Source organism: Calidris pugnax, unplaced genomic scaffold (genome assembly GCF_001431845.1).
Source record: "Calidris pugnax isolate Ruff unplaced genomic scaffold, ASM143184v1 scaffold44, whole genome shotgun sequence".
Taxonomy (NCBI): Eukaryota; Metazoa; Chordata; class Aves; order Charadriiformes; family Scolopacidae; genus Calidris; species Calidris pugnax.
Window position 1 is genome coordinate 25753940 of NW_015094506.1, and position 23546 is coordinate 25777485.

General features: G+C 37.6%; 1 long non-coding RNA gene across 2 annotated transcripts in view; it reads right to left on the minus strand.

Annotated features, from left to right (window-relative positions):
* The window catches only part of LOC106901152, a 49234-nt gene extending 28272 nt beyond the window's left edge, over positions 1–20962 (minus strand). Inside the window, exons 1-2 of one of the 2 annotated variants that reach the window (XR_001414258.1) lie at positions 20892–20962; positions 19402–19528 (exon numbers count right to left, since the gene is read on the minus strand). This is a non-coding gene — a long non-coding RNA (uncharacterized LOC106901152). The remainder of the gene's footprint in view (positions 1–19401; positions 19529–20891) is intronic. The other variant, XR_001414257.1, reaches the window with a different exon arrangement.
* Between the last annotated feature and the right edge of the window lie 2584 nt (positions 20963–23546).

A 23546-nucleotide genomic window follows, 5' to 3' on the forward strand; every position in this document is an offset into this window, starting at 1 on the left:
AACAGTGTTATCATTAAATAGGTTCGGTTTTCTCCCTTCCTTATAGCTATGATAAGTCTCTGGTTTGTTAGTACTGTCTGCATAATGGCCCAGTTTAATCTGTGGCAATTGAGCCAGACTAGATGTTTGAATTGTGTTGTATCATTTCATTCTGAGGTTATTTAACCCTTCCTTGACACTGAGGTAACACTTTGGTCAATTTTGAAACAAAGTAGTTGTTTCAAAATAGAAAGTTGCAATATTTTTTTTTGAAATTTTCTAAAGAAATAATGCAATATTTTATGAATTCTTAGGGTATTTTTAGACTCAATATGTTTGCGGAACTGGTCCTCAACTCATGATTAGCTTCAGCCCATCTCATATTTCTTTTCTAATCTTGCTCGACCAAGATTTGTTAATCAGCTCAGAGAAGGACTACAAGCTCCTTAAGAGCTATTGGCTGCTTCCCAGAAGTGAAAGCAGATAAAATGCCACTCCAGCGGTTACATCTGACCTTTCCTTCTCCTGTGTTTTATCCTTTGTGTCATGTTTCCAGAGCTGTCTAAGACAGAGAAGAACATGGACATGCTACACTGTTGAAAATTGAGATTTGAAAATAAAAAAAATGAAAACTCTGCCAAACCAATAATGAGTTTTTGGCTTTCCATTTTTAGATATTCTTTATGGATTGCATTTCAGGTAGAACTAGTCAGTCCCAGCCTCCACTAACATCAGGATCTCCAATACTTCCCACTATTGACCTGTGATGTAAGTGCCTTATAACCTTGTCCAGTTTTATTTGGACTGGATTTTCCATGATGGATAACAAGATAAGGCAAACACTTTATATGCCTATATATAACTTTCATATTTCAACAGCTAATGATCAATATTAAGTAAAAATATGACTTCTGGTAAATCTCTTCAGGTTTCAGAATAAAACCTTCAGTTTTGGCAGTGACCTTCTTGAGGTGGAGGAACTACCTTCCAGGGTTGGCCAAACAAAAACCTCTGAAAAAATCCTAGTGGGCACAGCAACAGAGAACAGGGAAAGATCATTAAAAATTATGCATACTTGTAAAAGGGACATGACCTGAGAATTCACTGGCAGGCTTGATTCTTACGTTTCTATATTCTTTCAGTGCTTGAACTCAGCCTTGAACTTCTGTTAAGGGAAGCCTCTGTGTATAAGTTGGCATGTGTTTTTAGTATTAATTTAAAAATCACCTTTAAAGAGAGACGAAGAATATAAGGTTGCAACATGAACTCACGAAATATCAACAGTAAGTGGATTATATAAAAGTGATATGAGCAAAACAATTACGATGGTTCTGCTCATTCAATCACGTTAATTTCAGAGAGGCTTAATTGTGAAATAAGTTGTGTAAAATAAGATTTTCTCTTCTTTTTGCAACTTTTCCATTAGAAATTGATATTGAACATATACAAAATAATATATCTTAGGTAAAATATGGTACATCAAGTCCTTTCCTGGAAAAAAGTCACTTACGTTGTGTCCAGCTATTAATTAGCCCAATAAAAAGCAAACCAAAGCACAAAAAAATAATTTTACTTTTCATCACAAAGTCCTGCAGAGACTCCATTTTACTTCATGGAGAAATGCCTTTAACCTTAAGTGTAAGTACTGTATTTATGCTAAATATAACTCAACTCAAATTTAGTTCTTAATTAGACTTTATAATACTCTGTTTGAAGTAGAGTTAGCTTTTTAACAGTTTAAATATAAACTAGAGCAATATTATTATTGGCATTTGAAATTTTAGAATAACATTTTTATATATTGTTATATATTCTTTTACATACGTATATATATGAGGAAGGATAATGGCCTGATAATGTTCTGAACTTCCTGCAGTTCATTCTGTTTCTTTCTCTAATCACCTTCAGTTCCTGCCCGTGGGAGGGAGTATGCTGGTGAGACAGCCCATCTTTGTTTAACCCCAAACAGGAATGTTACAGTCTAGGTTTTACTTTGTGATTTCTTTCTGAGTTTCTACCTGTTTTCATGGTCTAGTTTAAATATATATATATGTGTGTGTAATAAGGCATTGCAGATGGCAAGGTAAGTAGTTGGAGCAAATGAGAAAAGTAGACACATCCTGTTTATGTCTTTGATGCTCAATTCTTGACAGAGCATTTGCAATTTATTTGCAAAGTCTGAATCAACTTAAGGGGTCTGGGATGGGGTCTAGTTAGTTGAGTTTGGGGTTTTGGCTATTATAAAATATTGGCCACCAGAATCTGAGAAATTTTTTTTAAGTAACATCATTGCCTAATTTTCATCTAGTTTAGTTCCCATATTCATACAGAAAGTTAGAACTAATTCATTCTCTTTAGTTTAATGTTTTCTGTAAGGTCACTATAATTGCACTCCCTTGATTTGTAAGGCCAATAATCTTGCCATTAGTCTTATGATTTTATACCTTCTATTTCAAGCAAGTATTAGAGATATAGAGATTTTAACAGAGGTGGAGTAAACCTACCTCCCCATGCCAGGGTCTCCCAGCAGCAGTTCGCTTAGTGGCTAACACATCTCCCGTGAACACGCTAGTGCATTGCAAAGGCCACAAAAATTGCCTTTAAATAGTAAAAAAAAAAGTTCTCTGACCTCCAGCTCAGAGCACTTTAGGTGCTTGACCCAGTCTCCTTGTAATATATGAAGGGGAACTTGTGGGCTATGGACCTTTCTGGATTCTGAGTATTGACACAGGTTGGGTTTTTTGCTATCCTATTTGCATGTCTGTCCTCTAATAAGATTTCATATTACTTCTCAAATGTGTCTCAAGTTCAGGACAGGTCACATCTTAATACACACTGAAACTAAAATAAAGTAGTACAGATACTTCTTACTGTATTCTAGACTAAGATTAATATCTCCTGCTTTCGAAATACAGTCATCAGTCTTTTGATATGGTACGGTTCCAGACCATTTAATCTGTATAGTTACTTCAGGAAATAATATTTCTGAATGCTTAACAAAACATTCCTGGAGCAAGAAGTCATTCCACATTTCACCCTTCCAGCCTCAGAAATCAACTGTGCTTATTGCATGTGTGTTTTATTTTGTTTGGCTCTTTGTTTCCTTTAGTTTAGAGATCAAAAAATGAAGCTGTACTGTAAAAATAATCCCTGTGTGTGTTGAAAGGAAGAAAAGGGGAGAGAATGGGTAACATTTCATTGTATATGGGTTGTATCTAACAACTTTATTAACAGAGTGTTTCAGATGCTTTGCATTAAAACTTAATATAAATAATGCCGAATAAGTGCCAAAATCAACTGCATTGTTCAATAAATGGTATCACTGTGCCCAAGTCATGATTTATTCTGACATAAAATTGCTTGCCTGCAATTAAAGGTTCATTATTCTACCCTAAGACATAAGTAAACACTGATCATAAGAATTTAAATTATCGTAATGGTTTGTATAAATTCTATGATCAATTTTTATTCTCCTAGTTTTATGCTTCTAACAGCCATTACATAGTCATATTAATATTGATAATTGCCACAGGCATACATTAAATACTCTATTTTTGTCTCAACCCAGTATCAGCCTGAACTTACATACAGCCTGACTGTCCTCCACAATCTGTTCCACCATTTTCTTATTGCATGTATTTTCTTGTTATGTCTACCCATCTCCCTTTGCCCACTAAGTCATGCTACCCTCTCACTTGCCCGGTAACTAACATATATTTTTACAGAGAAAAACACCAGGGGGCCAAAAGAAATGAGTGAGGAAGGGAAGAAGAGGGATCTAAGAGATTCTTGAAGAAAAAAATAGACTGCTCACCACCCAAGTGCAGGGGTGATGACGTAGGTGCTGGAACACATTGGGTCAGAATATTGCAATGATTTCTTATCTACTTCTGCTGTATTACCACATATCAGTAACCTCAGAATTTTTTCCTTTCTAAAAATTTCCTTTTGGGCTCTGACTGAAGGTGAAACGTCCTGGGAGATTTCAGCAGAAGGAAGTGGTAGCTTTTTATATGGACTGAGTGTAAAGAAACCATGCTTTCCCAAAAATAAATTAATTTTAAAGTGCCAAAAGACTTAAAGTCTTCCTGTTGACTTATTTTTCTGGGATTTTGTGTTTTAAAGATATAAATACACAGAAAAACAAACCTGGAAATACTACTTAATCAACCGAGCAAAGTGTAGTAGATATTTACCCAATTAAGAAATCAAGAGGCAGAAATGCCAAAGGTTGCAAGCATAAGCTTAATTCAATGAATCTTTATTCCAACCATAGTTATTGGTTATTTAGTCAAAATAAATGATGCTGTTCCCTACCCCATGTTTACTGAGCTAACTGTGCAGCTGCAGCAGAAGCCACACAGGACAACTGATCAGGGATGGTCCCCTCCCATTGCACTGCCTGGAGCAACAGCCCAGCTTTGTCCATGGGACAGGCTAACATTTTGTGTACTAACATGCCAGTCTCTTACTGAAGCAACAGAAGATAAGACTTTATGGAATTTAATATACAGATATAAAATTTAGAATTGAATATAGAATATAGGACTTAACTGACTGTTTGTTACCTGTTAATCAGTACAATGTGATTGTTAGTAGGGATTGTTCACCCTTGCAGGTGCAGTTCATACTAAAAGCGTTCTTCAGTGTGGAGAGATCACTACACACTGAGAGATCAACATCTCTTTGATGTTGATGCTGATGCTGCTATTGCAATATCTGTTCCTACTGATTGAAAACACTTATCTCCTCTACATCATATATCCATGAAATAAAGAGTAGTAATTACATGTATATTGCCCGTCTTCCCAAAGTGCATCTCACCTGTGTGACAGACATAGTGTTTTAAGTATTGACTCAAGAGCTAAGTAGAGAAATACCATAATTGCTTTGTCCATGTGTCCTTTAATCTATTGTTCTGCATATTCTTAGGTATGTAATATTATGCGTTATTTAATTAAACAAGCATACACTCATTTGTCCTCAGGAAAAGTGTACATTTGCAAGTAAAGCATGCAAAATACTTCATTCTTATGCAGAATCCAATTAATTTCTGAGTTTAATTTGTCTGCATGGTTTTATTTGTTTTGGTTTTTGATTTTTTTTCAAATTGGCCTAGTTAATTATGGTAATCCAGTAGTATTACTCTGTCTTCAGTCTGATATTAAAAGCAATGAGCTTCTTATGTTAAAATAAACTTATTTTCCTCCTTGGGTATGGATGAGCCTGGACTAGATCATAACTGGATATTTGTGAGTTTAATTTCTCTTGTCAGTGGCCTTGAGGGGAAAAAAGGTATTTAATCAAATGATTCAACATTATCTAAGCAAGAACTAAGTAACCATGTTCATATCATTCTTATGAGCGCTTCAGTTAACCCCCGTGAATCTGAATCAAATGAACAGGATTAAGCGTTCCAATTGCTAACTGGTTTGTGTGATATCAAAATGGATATCCATGTAGTCTGAATATTAAAATTTGAGCTAAGGACAGAATTTTGATTCTGAGGATCATTCTTCTAATTTAAATGACTGACGACTCATAAAATGCAAAAGTTGCTTCCGATAATGTAATCTAGTGGTTCATCTAACTCAAAAAGACATTTGTCTGTTAACTAGTATGAGAATTTTAACATTTTGACCCAAGGAATGTCCTTTGATGACACTTGTACAGCACCTAACATATAGGGTGGCAGCCTCAGGGCACTCACTGGCAGTAGTTTTGCTATTAATAATAGAAAGAGATCAGTTGCAGTTGTACCAGCTAGAGCAGTAAGACCTGGGACAGTGTTACAGCAGAATTCACTAAACCCTGAAAATTCAATACTAAACTGAGACTTTGGTCTTTATTCATCAGATACCACAAGTTCTTGCAACAGATCTTACATAACCTGTGGCAGATGCCGTAATACATAAACAATTTGTATTGAGCTAAGAGGCAAAAATAGTTGATGTCTTAACTGTGAATGTCTTTACTTCTGTGCATTTGGTTTTACTCCTTATAAATAATTCTTTTTTTGGTGGTCGCTGGTGGGAAAGCAGAGTTTTTCAGGAGTTCAGTGTCACAGATACATTTTCTGCCTCCTGCAGATGTTTACCCCTCAGGCAGAAACAAGTGCATATTCAAATTGCTGTGATTATTAAAATGAAGTCTCAACCACATATTTGCAGAAGTAGTCTACAAAAGTACATTGAGAAAAAAATTAAGTGCATCACATCAGCCAAAGCAAGCACAAGAGTTATTTCTTCTAGAAGAAATGCAGCATAAATCTCTGGTTTGGAAGCTATTTTTTTAATCTGCTTTTATAATTCTCATCCTTTTCTCTTAGCCTAGATGTCAGTGCACATCCAGTAGGCCAAATTACCTATGAGAACAAAAATCTGGTTCCATTAGATTTCTCTTTCCTTAAACCCAATGAGACAGTGCAGAGAATCACATTTCACAGGGGATGTGTCAGCAGAAGGAACTGTAAATGCCAGCATGAATCGCCCATGGCTTAGTGTTTCTTCTCATGTTAAATGTGTCCTGTTAGAAAGTGAAAATAGTTGTTCAGCTTTGCTTCTTGATGTTCGTCAGACTCTCCAGAAGGATTGCTGTAGCACTGGACGATGACCTCAGTGCTCTCAGAGCAGTTGGTGGCACATGGGCTTGCAGGGGACAGCCACCGGGAGAGGAGGGCAGTGCTGGGCAGCTGACAATCTCGGTATCAGCAGCTCATCATGAATTTTACATGGTCAATTTCCTGCCTTCTATACATTTCCCTAAGAACCAACAGAACCTTAGCCAAATATTTCCCAGAGTTTGAATTTGGGATTTTGTGGTCCACAGCCTGAAAGAGCTCCAGGGGCAGCAGCCTTTGTTATGCATCACTACCTTTTCTCTACCCTCTTTAAAAAATGAGAAGTAAAACACAATGAATTACATGATTAAGCAGCTGAAAGTGGATTCTGCCAAGAGTGCTGAGACCCACTGCAGCCGGAGAAGTACCTTTGAATATAATCCTGTCTTTGCCCAGCCTCCCCTGTTAGCATTTTCCTAAGAGCCTAATTATCACCTGTCAAGTGCCCCAGCCCTCCCAGTCAGCAGCAGGAATAATTGCAGCTTCTAAAAATGACCACAGCAGTCCCTGTTTCCATCTTTTTTGACTGTTTTCAGATACTGTGCCCTCTCTGCTCCGCCCACATTTCTCTGCCCTGTGTAAACTCCTGTCCTCAGCAAGGAGGGAGTCCTTCTCTCATGATGGGCTCTGTGGCAGGAGAGCACTAGGTCCCCAAGTCCGAGTGTATGTCAGGTGCCTGAGCTCCACAGAGACACCCAGCTCCCAAAGGAATCCAGGCACCACAGAGTTAAGTCTTCATGCTTCATCTCAAAGCACTGTATTTCCATCAGACTCTCAGTGCAAAGATATATTTGCCAACTCCTACATGGAAGGCTGACTTTCAGAAACACAAATTTTGGAAGGTTTTGTAGCTAAGTGCAAAGAACTGTCTATATGTTCAACTTTGACCAGGATTGGGGAAAAATAATTAGGAAACTGCCTTCCCCAGATCTCATTTGATGTCCCACAAATACAGCAAGTACAGAAGCATAAGGTTGTGCATATAGACCTGACGGCACAACTGTTTGAAGAGCTATCTTAGTACCTGGCTCAGAAGAGGTGAGCCTGGGGACTTCCACAAAAATCCATTCCAGCTGACACACAGAGCAGCCCCAGTTCCAACACAAGTGTAGGGGTGTAATCGGTTAGAAGAGAACAGAAAAAGCTGAGTCCAACACAGCTACAAGGGAAAAAGGCTGTGCAACCGCAGCCTCAAACACCTCAGCTTCACTGATCTGAAAGCTGAGCTGGAAAGACCAAAGGCGAGAAGGGAAGGAAGGTTGCAGAGGAGCATCAAGCAATGAGACGTCAAACCCCAGCTCTGCTACAAGCATTTGTTTCAAACAACAGCTGTTTTCCATGAAGCTGACTTGAAAATTGGTATCTTCCTACTTCTGAGAGAATTTGTTCACTTCATCTTTTTACTGGCAAAAATATTGTTATTGCTTTTCATTCCTGCCAGCCCTGCAGAGCCACCTCAGTGCTGGGGAGGTGAACCAGAGTCTATTTTGGCATAAAGCAGAAAGAACACAGCTTGATCTCAGATCCCAGGGTGAATTTTCAGTGCTGGCACTCAAGAAAGTTATGGTTTTATTTGTAAATTAAAAGAGAGGTCAACAGGAAAGTCATTGGGGAAAAAAAAAAAAAGAAAAAAGCAAATATGGAACCCTACCATGCCATTTATAGTCTCTTTATAGATGAGAGCACAGTTTATGTAATGTAATTTGAGTTATAAATAATATTATTGTTTGTTTCAGCCAAAAAGCTGCAGCTCATTTAATTAAGAGAATGAATGTGTTTGTGTTGTGTTACTCATTAATTTATTGTAAAATATATCTGTAATGATAATCTATGGAAAAGGCACTGCAGTGGCGAGAAGAGGATAGTAAAAGAACTTACTCAAAGTATTTCCAGTAAGAAAAAACCTGATGATTATCAGATATTTTTGTTCCTTGGAATCAAATAGCTGAAAAAAAACCAAATTTAAAGAGAAAGAAATAAGGGAAGAAATGTGAAGAAAAGTGAATATTTACAGCAACACTTATAGCAGGATGTCATGAGCTATTTCCGTGGCTCCCTTTCATGGCTACCCCTTTGTGTGGGGAAGAGGCAGGGGATGGGAGACAGACAGCGCTCCCCCCTTTGGGTCCAGAGACCAAAGTCCAAGCTCTGGTCTGTACTGGTGCCAAAGGCCATTTTGAATAAATCCAGTTATAAATAGAAACTCATTGGTTGAAGCCAGGGACTCAAAGGCAACTGAATGTGATGCTGGCCACATCACACCCCTGGCTGTCACTAGTTACAGAAAACTATATACTTCGGTCCTGCTTGTTTGCAGAGCCACATAGGCAGACCTTTGACTCATTTCAATACAGGTTGTGGAGGGTTTAGTGACCTGGATTTACATTAGCAGGGACAATTAATGGTACAGATATATCCCTGTGATAATCACAAGGATGTCAGGCTAATAAAAGAAAATTGAAGTCAAAGTGGCTAGGCTACTTCCATCACTATAACTGAAGTAAATGTATAGACCTAGGTCTTGAAAATTAATCTAGATTGTTATTATTTTATAATAAGGTTTGGCCATATTATTATTCCAATCTTCTGAGTACCACAACCGGCAATTCCTAGTTGTGGGAGCTGGCAAACTTATGGTGGATGTATGTTGGATCAATCAGCCAGGCTGAAACGAAGTCCAAGTCATACCAAAAATAAAAATAATAGAAAAAAACCACACACACACACAAAAAAAAACCCCACCAGAATTGCAGAAATATCATTGTTTGGGAAGAAGGGCTAGAGAAGTCAGGAAGCTACAGCACAGCTCAGGTACCCTGTGACAAATTGTGCTGCCACAGAGCCACAATTTACATTATCCCTACACTGAGCAAAGGGGCAGTCAAAACTGAGCACCGAAAGCAGCTTAAAGAAAATTCTGAATGAGAATGAAGGTGTAAATTGTCACACTACTTCAGAGGCAGGCACTCTTTGACAGGGTTTCACCCGTGCCAGCTGAACCATCCCTTCTCACCAGAGCAGCAGCACATTCTGTACTGATGGGCAGTCATGGCAAGGGAATAAAAATAGGAGATTAAATAGGGCAGCACATGTGGGATGGAGGCCACCTATCCTGATGGGGGCTGGGCTGGAGCCTGCCAGGGAGAGGGCACACATCCTGAGGAGCACGGAGCCAGGGTGGGGACTTAACCCAGCAGCACCCAAGCCCAAGGAAAGATGTGCCCATAAGCCCCACCACAGCCAGGGTTACCTGGGACCATGGCATGTCACCAACGCACAGCAACACCGGGGACCATCCATTAACTCGTTGTGCATCATCCCTTACCCCAGATATAAATAACCCTCTGTGAAAGCAAGGAAATAGAAAACCAGTGGGGAAAAGGTGCTGTAATAAAAATAAATTACATCTGGGATGGATGTGCTTCATCAGTAGATTACTACATCAATTTTTTAAACATCTTCAGTGAAGAAACATGTTAGTTCATAAAAAAAACAACACTTCCTTCTGATGAAATGGAGACATGCTGATTGATGATGAGGCTTATTGAAATACTTCAAGGCTTTAACTGAATCTCTGCCTCTGCTACCAAAAATATGACAATATGCTTGAGGTTTTTGCATTTCTGTACCACAGAGAGAGGACCTTCCTGAACTATCTAATTTTGGAATACCATGATTTCTCAGGACCGATGAAGGGAGCATGCCAAGGTAATAAATCGTTCACTACTTAGCAAAGAGGAAGAATTTGGGGACTCCAGCATGGCAGAAGAGACTTTATAGAATTCAGCAGGAGTTTTAACCTTTCAACTTGACTGGAGTGGGCAATTTCTGAGAGCCCTTGAGAGGTACCTAAGAAAAGCTTTTGTCAGTAGGATCAAATTCACTGCAGAGAATCCTTACTTATTCAAAATTCATTAAAAGTCTGTAAATTTAAAATAGTTGAAAGCTGTTGGTATAATAAGCCAGTAATTAATGTGAGCAAATCAGGTAAAAAAGAAGAAATGACACTCATTAATGTAATTTCCAGAAGAAATAGTGCAATTTAAAACAAGTAAAATCAAAGGATAACATAAAGATTACAACACATATTTATTTTTATTCTAAAAGTTGCTGATTATTTCTGCTACAAAATATGCAAAAACTTGTTTGTTCTGAATGATGAATGCAAAAACAGTGCGTATGATATTGCTCTGGTATGTGCTAATTGATGTTTTGTACTCAGCATCCCACTAGCTTAGATTTCCATAGTCATTCTAAACATGAACTTCTGTATTTTTGACAAGTCTTTAGAGGGTCTATATACACATTTTTTAATTACTTCAGCACAATTGCTATGAAAACCAAACAGAACGATATGACATACTCCCAGATTGACCAGTTTAAGGCTGAGGAAGACCTGTAAGGTATATCATTAATCAAACAAGTTTAGATCTTTAGTGAATGAATGCGTTGAACAACATTGAATACATTCAAGTGATCACATGTGTGGGGAGGTATACTGTGTATATAGTGTAAGAACACTCTTTGAAAGATTTATACGCAAATCCTGTTGGTTGACTGGAGCAGTTCCAACATTTAAAGGTAGGGAAGGCAGTAGATGATTCACCTGTGGCCTAAAACAGTGCAGCAAAATGGACGTCACAGGTCAAAAGAACACAAAAAAGAACTTTACTATTACAGGGAAGTTTGCGCACAAGAATAGCATTTTATTAAAACTGCACTTACTTTATACCACCTTGGCATATTTCCCTCAGTCTTTTGGTATTAACTGTAAGCTACATAACATACATTTATAAAAAGATGAGTGATAACACTTGGGGTCCTGCTAAAGCCACAAAGTTAATGGAATTGCTGCTGCAACAGCAGGTGGGACAAGCTATGGGAGAGAGGGAAAGGGAAAGGAAATGTTGGAACCTGCTCGGGGCTTTGGTATGTTGGCATCCCCCATTAGCATTGTGAAAATAATTTTTAGCCATGCAGAAGTTATCAAAGCTATATTCTTTGACATTATGCTCTTTTGTTCTCCAAATTCAGCCATGTAGGTCTAAAAATTCACGATTCTGGGTTTTCAGGGTTGAAAGAACAGAACTTTTTGTATATCAAAAGAGAAATTGTATTATTTGGGCATGAAAGACAACGTATATTCAAAGTCAGAAATTCCAGCAATTTAATGACAGTACCATTTTCAACCTGATCTGTGTCTGTTGGCGTGTATTTCTCAGTAGCAGTGAGGAACAGTGTAACCAAGGACATACTGCTGGTCTTATTCCTGCTAATTCACTGCATCTCACACTGCCAAACCAGAATCCCTAAAGAATAATTTGAGCCTGTTCCAAAGAAATCTTTTCCTGTCTCCCTTATTTATGAAGATCGGAATTTCTTTAAATCATACCCATATATTTTGAAAATATTACAAAAAAACAGGTTATATTTCTTAATAGACTCATTGTAATAATTATTACAGAACATATAATTTTTGCATTTTAATAACTGTATTAATTCTTCTGATATTTCTTTATTTAGGTCTATGCCATTGGAACCATTTCTGAACACTATAATAGTCGATTGATTTCACATTCTTTTTCTGGCAAAACCACAGGTATTTTTGTAATTCTCAGTTTACATTTTGGCATATTCATCTGTTTTCTTATAGCTCAGAATTATTCACTCTTCATACCTGAGACGTCTAATAATTCCAACTCCAATAATTGAAGGATATGAAGGAATGGAAGGATATCAAGCCAGATTATATCTGAACTGTTGGATCTTCTAATTTCTCCTGCTTGGCCTTAGTTCAGCATTTCATATATTGAAAAAACCTGAATATTTTGCAGTAACATCTTCTGTTATCTCCTGATTAGTCCCAAGAACTAATGGATTCCATTCATTTATTGTTTTGTTTAGGTGGCTGCATTCTTCATGCTATTTATTCTGCTGAATTTTGGAAGGCTGGAAATATTAAAGTGCGGATAACCATGTAGGTGAAACCTTCTAGGACTGAAAATAATGGACTGAAAATAATGTTTGTCAGACCTGTTATTTTAGAAAAATAGCAACATTAAGTTATGTTATTTTAGCATAGTTGTGGACACAGGTCTATTAGGCTAGCCCAGGATTCAGTGTTTATTCTCTCATAAAAGCAGATAGGTGTTAGAGGGTGGTAATGTCTTCTTAAGGGAAACATCTCTCTGTTGGCTTGGCTGATGTTACAGGAGAGACGCTTCTGAGGTATAAAAGAACTAACAAGTTGTGTTCGTGCTTTCTGCAAAGTGTGGAGCTTTCTGCTGTGAAATGTAGAAAGTAATTGCTATTGATGATTACACTGGGTAATGCTTCAGAGGTTTAGCAGGCAGCTGATTCTGCGGTGATCACATAATTATATTAAGTTTTGTTAGTTTTGTGGTATTCTGTATAATAAATCTGTAGGCGTAAAGCCCTACTGTTTCCATAAACCATGAGCATCCAGATGCATTATGGTTCATCTTATAGAACGGCTCTAGACAAGCACAAATGTGTATGGCAGTTTGCATCTAAGTAAGCCACTATTTTCAACAACACTATGTCTATCACAGGAGACAGACTGAAAGGATGAAAACTTTTTAGAAATAAGAAAAAAAAAAAAGCAGTGACTTTATAAATATGATGACATTTTGTTCATGCAAAAGATGGAAAGCCAGGCTGAAGAAAGACAAATTAAAGGGACATATATTAGCTTTTAAGCTTTTAAAGGGACATATATTAGCTTTTTAGCTTTTAAAATTCATGATGAAAACTAGGAACATAGGAATAATGAAGAGGAAACAGTAATACCCCTCAAAGTGGGCTACAAGGCAGTTCAGCAGTAAACCTACTTGCAATCTTAAATGTATTCACATAATTCTACTGAATGCCTTATAGTGAGCAGTAGTAGTTTTGCAAGATCTCACACTGTCAGCAGGAGGAAGCCTGAAAAGGACAGGTGAGTCTCCCAGATTAGTAGAGAGTGTAAGGATTCACATTTTGGAGGAGCTCAATAATGTATTTGCCACTATTTTTGTCACAGTGAGTTGGGGAGTTGTCTAAACTTACATTTTGAGGCAATAATCACAAGATAAAGTCCAGTAATACATTAATAATTTAAATAGCATCAAGTTATGCTCTTTTTTGCTATACTGGAGAGTGAAGTATTTTTGAAACACAATTTGGAATTGATAGATGTTTACCTAATATTCATGTGTATTTCTTCAGAAACATTTGCCGTATCTTAGAAGCAGCATATCCGCAATGTGATGCAGGGGTTGCTATGGTGAGTTCACATCTCTTATTTAATGCTGTACCTGAGTAAATACACATTGTAATAACCTCTGTTAGAGGTGCTATTAGTAAAGTTATGTCAGCAGTTCTATCAAAAATACTTGTTTTCCTGTTGCATCTTCGACAAAAGACAAAGAAAACCAAATCCACAGAAGTCTTTGCACTCTTCTAGTGTATCTTTTTCACAGCTCCAATTATTTTCTGAAGACCTTTGTCATAAAAAATCAAATCAAATAAAAAATCAGTGGATTTGTTTCTATTCTAGTAGCTAGTGATCTTGATGACAGTTATGCAACTTTTAATTTAGAAAAATATGTCAAAAATTTGGTGGTTAGCTTTCATTTCACTGTTACAGTCGGAGCCAGTGGGCATTCAGTCAGGCAGTAATTGCATTACTTGTTTTACAGTCCTTCTGTACTGCCAGAGTGGTATAAAGACACTTTTGTGTAAAGGAGAACTAGGCCCTTAGTTCTTGTATTTAATAACTCGGTTTAACTAAATGGCATCAGAAATTTAACTTGTAGACTCCAGTGCATTCTTTTTGAGCAATTGTTTGAGTCACTCTCCAGGATAACACCAAAGAAAGGAGTGCATTGCTGGAAGTAATTGAATATGTTTATCTTTTTGGCACCTGTTTATTTTTCTAATAATTTACTTTGAAAAAGAGTAAGTAACTTTCTGAGAATATTTTCCTCTATGAGCTCCCTTGTGTATGTCAGGATAATTCTTGCATTATGCATTTGTATAAATTTGTAGATTGACCTGATTAAATGTTTTTCTTTCATGACGTGTTCTTTTTAACTAAAATAACTTTTGTAGGAAGTGTCTATATTAAGCAAAAGCCTTTCTACAAATTAATAATATTTTTGAAACAGAACTGCTACAAAATTTTTTCTAAATACACATATTTTTGCTCAAAAATGGTGGGTTTAAAGGACCTGAGTGGGAAAGTCAAAATAGTTAAAAAAACCAAACAAACTTTTCCAACTTGCCCATAAGGTCTGATTGTTATACCAGGACTTGCATATGTGCTTGTATGTTCACTTTATGAAGACTATATGTTTAAGTAGAATGGTTTCTTCTGTGCTTCATGTCAGCCAGTAAGAGAGGATACTCATTACTGAATTGGCTGAACAGTGAGGCTGAACAAACACATCTTTCCCATAAGTCAGGAAGAACACGGTTGGATGGAGAAACTCAAACAGATCATAAATGTACATCATTAGATGGTAATGAGAAGGGAAGGGTATTTTTTGAGAATTTACTCCCATGGTCGGAAAGAGAGAGATACGATGTGTTTCAGATACTAAATATATAAACTGATATAAACTATAAAAGCTGGGTTTATACACAGTGTAAATCAAAACTCTTCATGTTCAATTGAGTCATAGAGATCCTTGAAATAATTCTGGTAGTATCTGGGGGGCAACTCTTTTGAAGTGCTACAGTCTTTGAATGTTACTGCCTCATTTGTTGCTCAGTTTCTGCAGTCTGTATAACAGGATAGATCTCAAGCTTCACAAAATCAAGAATTAGAGTACTAGAAGATGAGAAACAGATCATGCACTTTCAACCTTCTGTTGTAAGGTCTTCTTTCCAAAAATACAAGCCAGTGTCTAACATTGCAGTGCTCAGGGCCAAAAGCTGCAACACTGAAAAATTTAGAAAATACTGTCCAGTAATATAAATAATGGAATAATAGAACATAATAAATTCTAGAGGTCTTACGGCACCTAACTCTGAACAAATTATGACTAAAACATCAGCCTATCCACTTTCCAATAGAATTATCAACACAAAGCACTAGTAATCCATCTTTTTATCCCATTAAGTTCCTGTATTGGTATTTTGCATACCAGTTGTCTTCAGTCCTATTCATCAGTGTGCAAAGAAATCCTTCTAAGACAGCAAGTTAGCATATTTTTTTCTTTCTATCTCTTTCCCTCACTTGTGCATATAAAACTGGGATAAGGAGGATTGGAAGAGGAGGGCTAAGTTCTACATTTAAGGGTCTTCATCAGAAAACAGTTTTCAGATCTCAAGGATGAATACCTGTATAATATCAGCTGAGTAAACCACCAAAGCTCAGTCAATCTTATGCATGATAAGACACAAATAAGTGGATCCTACAATGTAACATTTGAGCTACCGTTAAAAAAACAGCAGAAAACAGTGCGTGATGCATCAGGGCAACATGCTAAGAGCAACCTCCCACCATCCCTCAAAAGGTCAGTGCCTACACGTTGATACAGATGACACTTCTCTGATTTCCTTATGGACAGTACCAGCCAGCGTGTATTCAAAGTATAACCTTGACAAGACAAAGGTATGGATTTAAAGGACCTACAAGAGATGGAAAAAATCTTGGTCCCTGCCTAAAAAGTTCTACCAGTATGATATCATTTACTGTAGGTACCACTTTTCTGAGGTGTGATGTATTGTTTTGAAGTTAACTATACATTTTCATTGCTTTTGTGATAAATCTAGCACTTCTTAGTGAAACTCAGTGGTTGCTAAGACTTCTTGTTGTTACTTTCTTTATTCTTATGACAGACAATTTATCAGGTTAATCTGGACATACAAGGTCACGTTACATCTTACCAAAAGCCCTAAGGACCACCAGTGAGCCACACACTCTAGATCGTGAAAGTCATGTGACAGGCACCCTGGGTACATAATTTGACAGGATTTACATTGGTGGCTGTAAACTATTAGCACCAGAAGGCAAAAATTCAGAACCACAGTGTGATAATTTTCATGACTAATAAAATCAATAGTGGTATCCAAGTGTGTATAGTTCAGAGAAGGGGAGGATTCACCATCTTGTCAATATTTTGAATTTCAGTTTCAAATCATGCAAGGCACAGCCTTGTGCAAAATATCAGCTGCTAGACCATGGCATAGCTAAAGAGTTCAGCATTTGAATGAAGAAATGAAAAATTTAAGAATTATTAAGAAATACATTTTAAATGTTTTAAAATATTATTTTAAGGTCAGATGTACAATTAAAAGGTGACTTTTGTACAGCATTTTAGCCAATCAAAACATTCTACAGGCACTATCTGGTTTTCACAAAATCATGGTGAAATAAGGAGGAAATTACTAACACACTTTTCCTCTTATTAGAACTGATGTCATTACCACTGATGATTTTTGCAAGTAGTAGTAGTCAAGATAACCATCTACTCTTGATGATTTCGATTTTATAACAACCATGGACAGTTTCTCTATACAGTATTAAAAATGGTAAAGTTTTTCTTCAAGGTAAAATTTATTTCAAAGGAAAAAGAACGTTCCATAACATTGCCACAAAAAATGTAACAACTTCCTGTTTCTCCAGCAGTTCATTACCTTAATTTATAGAACACTTTTGATTCCTAATATAGCTCATTTTTTCATTTTTTCTTAAATTTATTGAGCAACTAGATCTGAAAATTTAAAGGTCATATTTCAAAAGTTAATGTTAAAGACATTGCAGAGGAGGAGAAAAGACAAGGTAAGTTAACAAGAATCAGAAAATTCCACTATGAAACCAAACACTGACATTTAAGGAACAAATCTTTGCTTCTCAAGCCTACTACGAGTTCTGTTAGGAGGTTTGGTTTTACCCTTCTTGTTTTTAAAACAGATTAGGTGGTAATGTTCTGGTTATTGAAAATGAGAGGAGCAAAACTGCTGTATGTTGCAGGAATATGATTTTTGAGAATTTTTCCTTTTCACAGTGAAAAAATTAGGGGATGATAAGGTTACTCAGACAGATCTTCCCTTGCCAGTAATAAGCATTTAGCCTAAATGAGTATTTCAGGATTCACTCCATGTTTCTGCTCTATCATTTATTGCCTACAGACACCAATGCAGGTGAAGACACAAAGCAAACAAAAGGGTAAGTGGCTGATGGACACTTCTAGTTTTGTTTGAAATAGATGTCACAGAACTCTCACACGTCTTAAAAGCATGACTCATCTTGTACTTTTTTGTTTCTATTTTACTATGGAAAACAACATTCCTGCTCTGAGAAAGTTTGCTTTTGTTGCACTTAGTGTACCATTAAATTAGCTCAGATCTTCCTCCATGTGAGAGTAAAGTTGGTCACATGCATAAATGCTGCCCACAGGAGCAGAAGGGAAGTTGGATGAAGCCTTGTCTGACAATTTACATCATTGGCCAACAGTGGAGGAGAAGAACAGTGACACCACCTCAGTCATGGTTCACTGATCACTTGCCTTTGCCTCTCCTGATTCCTTCTTTTTTTTTTTTTTTTGGAGCAAGAGTAGATGCAGAAAAATCTGCAAGATCTCCAAGAGGGAAGGAGCACTTTGAGAAATTTCTTCAGCTCATTAAAGTTAGGTGTTGACAGGCTGAAGGTCTTCCCATCCAGACATTGGCAGAAGAAAGGCTAAAACAGAGGCCAGAAAGGAAGTAGAAAGTGACTGGCTCAGGAGACACAAACTTTCCCCTCTGGGTCAAAGCATTGAACGTAGCCTGGAATGGGGACAATGATTGAAAAAATCTCTCTTATCACTGTTGCTGTTCAGGATGCTTTGTGAAATTTTCTGATACTAGTCCAGCTGCGCAGATCATAAACCCCTTGTTATCCGTCCCAGTTGTTTACACTTTAACATAGATCAGAATCAGATCCGAAACAAGTCATATATCTTGAATTGGACTGATATTCTCTATTCAGTAATTCTTGTTTCCCTCTTGCAGAAGTGGTGAAGCTAGAGTAACCAGATCTTTAATATCAAGCCAAATATGGACAAGAAGGAGCTCTATACACAAACACTTCTAGAAATAGAAGTATATTCATTTTCAAATAGAAATGTCACTGAGCAGGGCACACAGACATTGCATCTGTATAAGAATATGGAAATTTCCCACCTTCGTATTTAAATAGGAATATAGAAAGAAAATCTCACTTACCACATAGCACTACTAGCAACAACAACAACAAAAAAAAAAAGAAAAAAAAAACAAGAAAAAAAGAATTATCTTCTCAGTCTCCTTGTTTTGCTGGAATGGAGGTGGGGAGAAATCCAGCTCAGTTCATCAACATGTTTAAATAGTGCCTTTGAGAAAGGATTCAGAAGCAAATATGTACCGTTGTGCTGGGCAGCTGCTCTTGTGGATTTCCAGTTAAACAAACATCTATTGCAAGGTATGTCTCGTAATGAGGTTGTTTTCTCTAGACTATTTCTAGGGTCATGGTCATCATCTGGGAACTGTGGTTTTCAGATTTACGAAATTGCTAATCGATATTTGTGCAAAAATTACACAATAATATAATAAACAATAGTGGTATATGAATGTGCAGCACATTTATGTAAAAGTAAAGTTAATTTCCCATAAGTGTTGATTTCCTGATTTCAATTCAAACTGTAGTTAACAGAGTCAAGCAGAGTAAGTGACAAACCTTATAACATGTTAAATAATTTTTACCATTTGAGAAAAAAAGACATGGAAACTAATTGTGACAAGATATAAGTATATACACAGCTCTGTTTTAACAATACCTGTATATGAAATTTCTGATTACTTTCAGCAGGCAAGAGTGAAGTAAAAAAGCATGAGTCTTTGCAGGAATGGTGACTGCTCATTGCAGCATGCTCACAGGCTTCTCTGTCGTATTCATTCAGTCTGCTGAGACAGGAAAAAGCTTTTATTAATAGGATATGTTTAAAGGAAATACTGATTGACTACTAGAAGTCAAGAATCACTTTTTCTTTAATACTAAAAAAAAAAAAAGCTGATATAGTAACAGATATTCTCATTAAATATCATTTTAACCAGTATGGTAAATACATTTGTCGTCAGTTTCAGAAGGACAAAACTCTCCAATTTGGACTCCTTTGTGAGTGCTTTTACGACTATATGGAGTTACAACAGGATCTCAGCTACTGCCAAGCCTCTGTGCTTGCTCCTGAGTTAGGTGCTCAAATTGCAGTGAAGTGCCTGGCTTCATTTTTCTCTGATTTTTAGCAGCTGTGTTTGAATTGCAAGCTTGATTGACAATTATCTCACCTTGACAGAAGCTTGATTACTTGGGCTATGAAAAGATTCTTTACACTATTTTGTGATAAACTGTTATTTTTTTATCCCGCTTTTTGATGTTAACTATTACTTGTTCCTGAACAGCCATAGCTACAATTTTTAAAATTAAGCCAAAAACCTTAGGTGGTTGTGGCTGGCATGACACTCCAGTCTCTTGGAATGTTACCTCTTGAATTTGCCTATGTGAATGAAGTTTTAGCACAGATAAAATTTAAAATCAATTTTTCTCCAAGAGTTCTACCGAGCAAAGATTGTGATAAGCTGTTAATTTAGGATTAAAGAGAGAATGAAAAGCCAGCAATAAAGGTCCTTTGATAGCAGTGGGGGATGAGTAATGGAAAATGTTCTTGCTGCAGACTAATCAGAGTGTAATTGCTAAAGGAACCAATCTTTCATTAATTGGAAAGGCAGTAAACTCAATCAGTCACAGTGCCAAAATATTGCAGTTCAGTTGAAGAATTTTATTGAACTAATTGGTTTAATCGTTTTAAGTAATGCTGTTATAAGAGTCATTATTAAGAAACATTATTCTCTGTATCATTTTCTGAAACACAAAAACTTTTTATGAGGCAAGTGATTTTCGTTTCCAAAAAAGATGAGACAACAGTTTTGATTTAAGAGAGCAACTTGACTTGGCTATGTTTCATTAGAAATTATCAGTACTTGATTTTGGATGTCATCGGGGATAATGTGAAACACTTTGTAAGTGAAGGGTACTTTAGCTACATTTAGTCTAGCTTAAACATTTCTGATGGCATTTTCTGAGAGTCAAAAAAAAAATGTTTCATTTTATCTGCCTAATCCGGGTATAACAGACCAGGGAAGTCTGCCTCCCATTTTTTCACATCCCCCCTCCACTCCTCTTCAGCCCTGAGGGAACGTTGTACAATTGCTGTGGATTACTCGCTAGCTCCACAAACAGTTTAAACTGGAACAAGCAGTCCTGGCTTACCTTCCAGTCCTCTGCCTGCTTATTGCCACTTGCATATCTCTCTCTCTCTCTTCTGCCAGATGTTCCTGCAGCCACATGGTGAGTGGGGACAGGGCAATGCTCTGGGTTAAAAGTAGCTGCTTTTTCCCCCCCGTGGAGGAACATAGGCTGCTGCTTTTTGGCTCAGCTGCTCCCAAACATTCACATCAACAAAAGAGAACACTGCAACATTTTTTTTTTTCCAATTTTTTTTTCCCCCCCCCCCCCCCCGTATGTATTTATGACTATTTGCAGTCACTGGGAAAGCAAGGAGAGTGAAAACAGTGATTGGGTCAGTCGGAAGCTGGCACTGCCTCTTTTAACATCAGCATTTGCTTATGTTGACTTAAGGGAGTTGCGGGACTATAGCGTTAGCATCGCTCCTCCGGGGTTCAAACCCAGCTGGCCTCTGTGGAGCAAGAAGCAGGAGCCCAGATACGTCGGTCACTGGTTCTCTTCCTTTCCCAACAGTGTTTGGAGTGATTGAAAAACCTGTCTCATTGGCACCAGTTCTGATGCAATACCTCTTAAATTGAGAAGTGGAGGGCGAGTGCTGTATGTAACCCTATATGAACTGCAAGTGTAGTGTCCTGGCCATGTCTGTGTAACCTTCCTGGGTCTGTGACAGTGACAATAAATATTGACATCGCTGCAATGCCAAGCAAACTGTTTGGTAGCTTTTCATGCCACAATGAACCTTTAGTGTGTTTCTAGCAACTTGCCATTGCTTATCGAATCAGTCAATTCTGACGGTGAAAGATTTGTAGGGGAAGGTAATGTAATTCACTAGATCCAATGGCCGAATTCATGAAGGAACATTCACATTTCCAGATGCCAAGTCCAAAAGGTAGAGCTTGTTTGTCTTTCAGATATGGTCCACAATCAAGGAGATATCAACGGTGACTGAGTTTTCCTGTAAGGTTACTTTCTTTGATTGCTATTTGTGTTCAGAATGTTGCTTGGCAGACTTCTTGCCATCAAGCTGTGGAGTCAGCGTGGCTCAGGGGTCCAAAAGGCTGTTAAGTGCCTGGAAAGCTTCTCAGCCAAGGTTCTGCACAAATTCATTGCAGCTGCAACACGAAAATAGGGTTGTCATTACTGTTGCTTTATCACTGGTATTTTTAACTATTACATATGTCTCCTGCGGCTTCTCCTCTTGATCAAATGCCGTTATATTAACAACCATAAAGGTAGTACATGACCGTTTCTAACTCACATGTTTTTAGGAAAGAATAGAGCTTAAAACTCAGGAAATCTCACAAATTAGGACTGGAATTCATGAAAGTATCTTCCCCACGGAGTGCCTCTCAAGTTTGAGTGCAGTATTGAGAGGTGGAGGACAATCTGCTGGGTCAGATACTGGCTGCCATCACATGACACTGTTGAACTTGATGGATCAATGTTTTGATCAGAGAGGACAAAACCTTGCAGAATTCACAGTCTGGTCAGAGCAAAAGTATGTTTTGCACAAGGTAGCAGGAGGGATATAAAAACATGACAGTGTAATAAACATGTTTCAGCTAGTATAATAAACAGAATTTGGAGCCTTCGAAGAAGAGCCAGATTTCTCTTTTTTAAAAGAGGAAAAATGCACAGCCAGGCATTGTCTCATATGAAAAATGATAATAATGAGCAATAACAATAACATGAATCATCTGGTGATTTTCAATTTTTTTTTTAGAAACTAATAAAGCATTACAAAAAGTCACTACCATGGGGTAAGGAACACTATCAAGACAAGTATGTGGAACTGACATAGACAACACTTTTCTAGATATGAAGTTTCAACAGAAGAAAAAGTAAAAAATAGAATGTTTCACATAGAGTATCTTTTGATCTTTTTAACCCTTTTTCATCCTGTCTTTTTTATGTGGTTTTATTTGTGGCCAATTTTCTCTGAGGGCCTACATGCTTCTTTGCTGCTTAGCCCTGAATGTACTTATCCCTGTGATGTTCAAGTGAAATAGGCATGGCACTGTATCCCCAGTGTTGCAGACGAAGGGCTGGGGAGCAGAGAGTGGATTAGATCCATTAAGTACATCAGAACCTCTTACTCTGAGCTGTTATGAGTTTGTCTACAAGGTGTATTTTGGGCAGACATGCACTGACACTTCCCATGCCCAAGTTTTGTCTCTTACTGGTAGGCAGGTGTGTGGCATATTTTGAAAAGATTATGCAGACTAAAAAGTGAGGAAGCTTTGACTTTGTAGAGCCTGAGTTGCCCAGGTCCTGAGCTGTTCAGCCCTGCCCAGGTTGTGGCTGTGCCAGAGAGGGCTCTGTGCACCTTGGGGACCTCCCCAGGGAAATTGACAGTGCCTAATGTATTGGTGTGAGCTCTGACTGCCACCCTGGTGCCTAAGCCCTCCACAAATATTGCCTGAGAGATGTGTTCAAGATGGTAGGAAAACTCTGCAGCAGAACCAAGAATGCAGTTTTATGCCCTGGAGTAACTGCGAGGCATCTGGGGAGATCAGAACTAGGTGTACAGTAACCCCCTCTCACAGCCAGAAAAGGGTAATGGGCTCACACTCTACTGGACCAAGACTGCATTGGTTTCACCTCTTTTTCATGCATTTTAGTAAATGGGAAATCCTTGTAAGCTGTCAACGCCCATAGGTGTCCAAAGGCATTCTTCTC